The sequence below is a fragment of the Cebus imitator genome, unplaced genomic scaffold (genome assembly GCF_001604975.1).
Source record: "Cebus imitator isolate Cc_AM_T3 unplaced genomic scaffold, Cebus_imitator-1.0 Scaffold570, whole genome shotgun sequence".
Lineage (NCBI taxonomy): Eukaryota > Metazoa > Chordata > Mammalia > Primates > Cebidae > Cebus > Cebus imitator.
This window is the reverse complement of record NW_016107885.1, coordinates 674,308-680,522: the sequence shown is the minus strand read 5'-3', so window position 1 is coordinate 680,522 and position 6,215 is coordinate 674,308. Positions and strand designations below refer to the sequence as shown.

Here is a 6,215-nt window from a genome sequence, read left to right as displayed (position 1 = left end):
GGTCCAATCAGTTTCATGCCATTGCTGGGTGGACACAGGAGTATGTCAGTGGGACTCCAGGGATGTGGAGATGTAGGGGCTCTGGACCCCAGGGCCAGATGCAGTTTGGTGGGGACTGGGCTCTCAAAATGGCTTTTTGCTGCAGTTGCTTAGGACTAGGTACCAACTGTGAGACCAAATATGAGCTCTCTCTTGCGAACAATGCCATTGGACAATCTCCATGCAACTCCCTATGCTAGTCTCAGGGCCTACAAGGGTCATTGGGCTATCCCATGGCTGTGATCACAGGAGTCTGTGGTGAGAATGTGGACTACTGGGGATTTCTCACTTACCTTTTCTCCACACTGGGAAGCCTCTTTCAGCTCCCAGGCTATCCCACCAAAGCTGTACATTACTCCTCTGTACATTATGGGGAGTGAGACCACAAGCCCGGTCCCTGCCAAGAAAAGGAGGGTAGCCCCAATGTTTTCCTTTAGTAGTTTCATAGGTTTAGGTCATAGATTTAAGTCTTTAATCCATTTTTATCTTTTTTATTTTTGCATATGGTGAGACATAGGGATCAAATTTTATTCTTCTGCATATGAATATACAGTTTTCCCGGCAACATTTATTGAAGAGACTGTCCTTTCTCCATTGTGTGTTTATGGTACCTTTGTCAAAAATAAGTTCATTGTAGATGCATGGATTTGTTTCTGGGTTCTCTATTCTGTTCCATTGGTCCATGTGTTAGTTTTTATGTCAGTACCATGCTGAAGTATAATTTGAAGTCAAATAATGTGATTACTCCAGTTTTGTTAATTTTTCTTAGGATAGCTTTTGCTATTCTGAGTCTTCGGTGGTTCCATATAAATTTTAGGCTTTCTTTTTATTTCTGTGTATATTGTCTTTGGTATTTTGATAGGGATTGCATTGAATCTGTAGATTGCTTTGGGTAGTACATTTTAACAATACTGATTCTTCCAATCCATGAACATGGAATACCTTTCCGTTTTGTGTGTGTGTCTGTGTGTGTGTGTGTGTGTGCGTGTGTATGTGTGTGTCCTTTTCAATTTCTTGCATCAGTGCATAGTTTCCATTGTAGAGATCTTTCACTTCCTTGGTTAAGTTTTTTTCTAGGTATTTAATTTTATTTGTAGCTATTGTAAGTGGGATTACTTCTTGATTTCCTTGTCAGATTGTTTGCTTTTCACATATAGCCAAAGGCAAACAATTTTTCTAAAATCTACTGATTTTTCTATGTTGATTTTGTATCCAGCAACTTTATTGAATTTATCCGTTCTTAAGAGTTTTTTGGTGGACTCTTCAAGTTTTTTGAAATATAATATCACCTGCAAAAAATGATAATTTTAATTCTTCCTTTCCAATTTCAATGCCCTTTATTTATTTGTCTTGTCTGATTGTTCTAACTGGGACTTCTGGTACTATGCTGAATAACAGTACTGACAGTAAGCATTCTTGTCATGTTCCAGATCTTGGAGGCAAGGCTTTAGTTTTTCCCCATTCAGTATAATACCAGCAATGAGACTGTCATATATGATATTTATTATGCTATGGTACATTGGTCTGATATTCAGGTTTTTGAGGGTTTTTATCATAAAGGGATGTTGAATTTTATCAAATGGTTTTTTAACATCATTTGAAGTGATCATGTTGTTTAGGTCCTTCATTCTGTTGATATAATGTATCACATTGATTGATTTGCCTATGCTGAACTATGCTTGGATCCCAGGAATAAATACCACTTGGTCATGATAAGTGATATTTCTAATGTATTGTTGCATTTGGTTTGCTAGTATTTTGTTGAGAATTTTTGCATCAGTATTCATCAGAGATATTGGCCTGTAGTTTTTTTGTTTTTGAAATTTCTTTGTCTGCTATTAGTATCAGGGTAATATTAGGCTCATAAAATGAGTTTTGAAGTATTCCCTTCTCTGTTTTTGGAATAGAGTAGGATTGTATTAGATCTTTAAATATTTGGTAGAACTCAACAGCAAAGCCATCCGGTGCTGGGCTTTTCTTTAGCAGGAGACTTTTTATTGCAGCTCGATCTAATTAGTTCTTATTGGTCTGTTCAGGTTATGGATTTATTCATGGTTCAGTCATGTTAAGCTGTGTGTGTCTGGGGATTTATCCATTTCATTTAGGTTTTCTAGCTTATTGTCATATACCTTTTCATAATGGCCTTAAATGATCCTTTGTATTTCTGTGGTATTGGTTAAAATGTCTCCCTTTTTATTTCTCATTTTATTCATTTAGGTCTTTCTTTTTTTTTTTCTTAGTTTGGTTAAAGCTTTGTCAATTTTATTTATCTTTTCAAAACAGGAACTTTTTTCCATTGCTCTTTTGTATTGTTTTCTTCATTTCACTTTTATTGGTTTCTTCTCTGATCTTTATTATTTCTTTTATCCCATTAATTTGCAATTGCTTTTACAGTCTTTTAACATGAATCATTAGGTTGTTAATTTGAAATATTTTTTCTTTATTGATGTAGGTACTTATAGCTATAAACTTCCCTCTGAGCATTGCTTTCCCTGTATCCTATAGGTTTTGGTATGTTATATTTCCATTATTTGTTTCCAGAGATTTTTAATTTCCTTTTTAATCTCTTCATTGATCTTCTGATCATTTATGTGCATATTGTTTAAATTCCATGGGTTTGTATTGTTTCCAAAATTTCTCTTGTTATTTATATCTGTTTTCTTCCATTGTGGCCAGAGAAGATACTTGATATTATTTCAATTTTCTTGAATGTTTTAACACTAGTTTTGTGGCCAAACATATTGTCTATGCTACAGAATAATCCACTTGCTGAGGAGAAGAATGTGTTTTCTGCAGCCTTTGGATGAAATGCTCTATAAATATCTATTAGATCTACTTGCTCTATAGTGCAGATTGAATTCAATGTTTCTTTGTTGACTTTCTGTGTGGAAGATCTGTCCAACGCTGAAAGTGAGATGTTAAAATCTCCAGCTACTATTATATTGGGAGCTGTCTCTCTTTAACTCTAATAACATTTGCTTTATATATCTTGGTGCTCTAGTGTTAGGTGCATATATATATATATATATATATACATATATATATATACACACACACAATTGTTATGTCCTCTTGCTGAGTTGCTCCCTTTATCATTACATAGTGACCTTCTTTGTCTGCTCTTATAATTTTTCTCTAGAAATCTATTTTGTCTGATATAAATATAGCTACTCCTGTTCCTTTTTGGTTTTGATTTGAATGGAATATCATTTTTCCAAACCTTTATTTTTAATTTATGTGTGTTCTTATAGGCGACATGTGCTTCTTGTAGGCAACAGATCATTGAGTGTTGTTTTTTAATCCTTTCTTCTACCCTATGTCTTCTAATTATTTTGTCCATTTATATTCGGTGTTATTGATAAGAACTTATTCCTGCCATGTTGTTATTTGTTTTCTGTTTTTCTGTGTTTTTCTCCTTCTTTCCTTCCTTCCTGTCTTCATTTTAGTGAAAGTGATTTCCTCTGCTGGCTTATTACTAATATCTTACTTTGCTCATGTGTGTATCCATTGTATTTTTTTTTATTTGAGGTTACCATGAGGATTGAAATACTACCTTATAAAACATTATTATTATTATTATTTTTATTGCATTTTAGGTTTTGGGTTACATGTGAAGAACATGCAAGATTGTTGCATAGGTACACACATGGCAGTGTGATTTGCTGCCTTCCTCCCCTTCACCTATATCTGGCATTTCTCCCCATGCTATCTCTCCCCAACTCCCCACCCCCCACTGTCCCTCCCCTCTTTCCCCCCAACAGACCCCAGTGTGTAATGCTCCCCTTCCTGTGTCCATGTGTTCTCATTGTTCAACGCCCACCTAAGAGTGAGAACATGTGGTGTTTGATTTTCTGCTCTGTGTCAGTTTGCTGAGAATGATGGTTTCCAGGTTCATCCATGTCCCTACAAAGGACACAAACTCATCGTTTGTGATGGCTGCATAATATTCCATGGTGTATATGATAACACATTATTTTAAGCTGATAACAACTTAACACTACTTGTAAAAACAAACAACACAACAAACAAAAAGTAAAATATTAAAAATTCCACAGTTTAACATTGTCTCAATTTTTAACTTTTTGTTGTTTCTACTGTATCTTGTTGTACTATGCCTTCAAAAGTTGTGTCATTATTACTTTTGATCAGTTCATCTTTCCATCTTTCTACTTAAGATATGAATAGCTTACACACCACAATTACGGTGTTATAATAGTCTGTGTTTTTTGGTTGACTTACAGTTATCAGTGGGTCTTGTACCTTCAGATAAATTTTTATTGCTTATTAACATCCTTTTCATTCAGATGAAAGAACTTTCTTTAGTATTTCTTGTAGAACAGGAATGATGTTGATGAAATTCCTCAGCTTTTATTTGTCTGTGAAAGCCTTTATTTCTCCTTCATGTTTGAAGGTTATTTTTGCTGGATACACTATTCTAGGGTAAATGTTTTTTTTTCCTTTAGCACTTTAAATATATCATTCCACTCTTTCTGGCCTGTAATGTTTCCACTAAAATCACTGCTGTCAGATGGATTGTAGCTCCATTGTATGTTATTAGTTTCTTTTCTTTTCTTGTGCATAATGACAGTTTTATTTCTTCATTTATAATTTACAAACTTTTTTAAAAGAAAAAAAGAAAGAAAGAAAGATAAAAAATAAATTAAAAAAAAAAAAAGAGAATGAAGGAGGGGAAGAAAGAGGAAGCGGAAGAGGGAGAGAGAACTTAAGTGTTGCTTTATTGCCCAGGCTAGAATGCAGTCTAAAAATGGGTATTGAAAACCTCTTTTGTACCAATAATTGTGCTTAATAATGGAGATAAGAAAAAATGAGGGAAGAAAATAACAAACAAGCAGCCAACCAATATTTCATTTAAACCTGTAAATAGGTGTGATGTGGTGCTAATAAGAGTGTATGTTCTGTGTATTTAAAGTGGAGAGTTCTATAAATGTTTATTAAGTTTACTTGTTCCAGATCTGAGTTCAAGTCCTGGATATCCTTGTTAATTTTCTGTCTCGTTGATCTGTCTAATATTGATGTTGAAGTGTCCCACTATTATTGTGTGGGAGTCTAAGTCTCTTTATAAGTCTTATGTATCTCGGTGTTCCTGTATTGGGTGCGTATATATTTAGGATCATTAGCTCTTCTTGTTGCATTGATCCTTTTACCATTATGTAATGTCCCTCTTTGCCTATTTTGATCTTTGTTGCTTTAAAGTGTATTTTATCAGAGGTGAGAATTGCAACTCCTGCTTTTTATTTGTTTATTTGTTTTTGCTCTCCATTTGGTTGGTAAATCTTTCTCCATCCCTTTGTTTTGAGTCTGTGTATCCTTGTATGTAAGATGGGTCTGGATGCAGCATACTGATGGGTTTTGGCTGTGTCTTTTGATTGGGGGATTTAGTCTATTTAAGTTTAGGATTAATAATAATATATGTGAGTTTAATACCGCCATTTAATGTTAGCTGGCTGCTTTGCCCATTAGTTGATGTAAATTCTTCATTCTGTTGATGCAAATTCTTCATTCTGTTGATGCTCTTTCATTTTTGGTATATTTTTGGAAAGACTGATACTGGTTGTTCCTTTCTATGTGTAGTGGTTCTTTCAGAAGCTCTTGTAAAGCAGGCCTGATGGTGATGAAATCTCTAAGTACTTGCTCGTTCACAAAAGATTTTATTTTTCCTTCACTTATAAAGCTTAGTTTGGCTGGATATGAAATTCTGGATTGAAAGTTCTTTTCTTTAAGGATGTTGAATATTGGCCCCCACTCTCTTCTGGCTTGTAGTGTTTCTGCTGAGAGATCTGCTGTGAGTCTGATAGGCTTCCCTTTGTGGGTAAACTGACCTTTCTCTCTGGCTGCCCTCAGTATTTTCTCTTTCATTTCAACCCTGGTGAATCTGATGATTATGTGGCTTGAGGTTGGTCTTCTTGAGGAATATCTTTGTGGTGTTCTCTGTATTACCTGGAGTTGAATATTGTCCTGTCTTGCTAGGTTGGGAGAGTTTTCTTGAATAATATCCTGAAGAATATTTTCCAGCCTGGATTCATTCTCTTCATCACATTCAGGTACACCTATCAAATGTAAATTAGGTTTTTCACATAGTCCCATATTTCTTGGAGACTTTGCTCATTCCTTTTTATCCTTTTTTCTCTAATCTTGTCTTTTTGTTTTATTTCATT

General features: G+C 34.7%; 1 non-coding gene across 1 annotated transcript; it reads right to left on the bottom strand.

Annotated features, from left to right (window-relative positions):
- Positions 1–368: 368 nt before the first annotated feature.
- Positions 369–453, bottom strand: LOC119469092. Its single transcript, XR_005197912.1, has one exon. It is a non-coding gene; the product is annotated as a small nucleolar RNA SNORA57 (small nucleolar RNA).
- Positions 454–6,215: the final 5,762 nt, after the last annotated feature.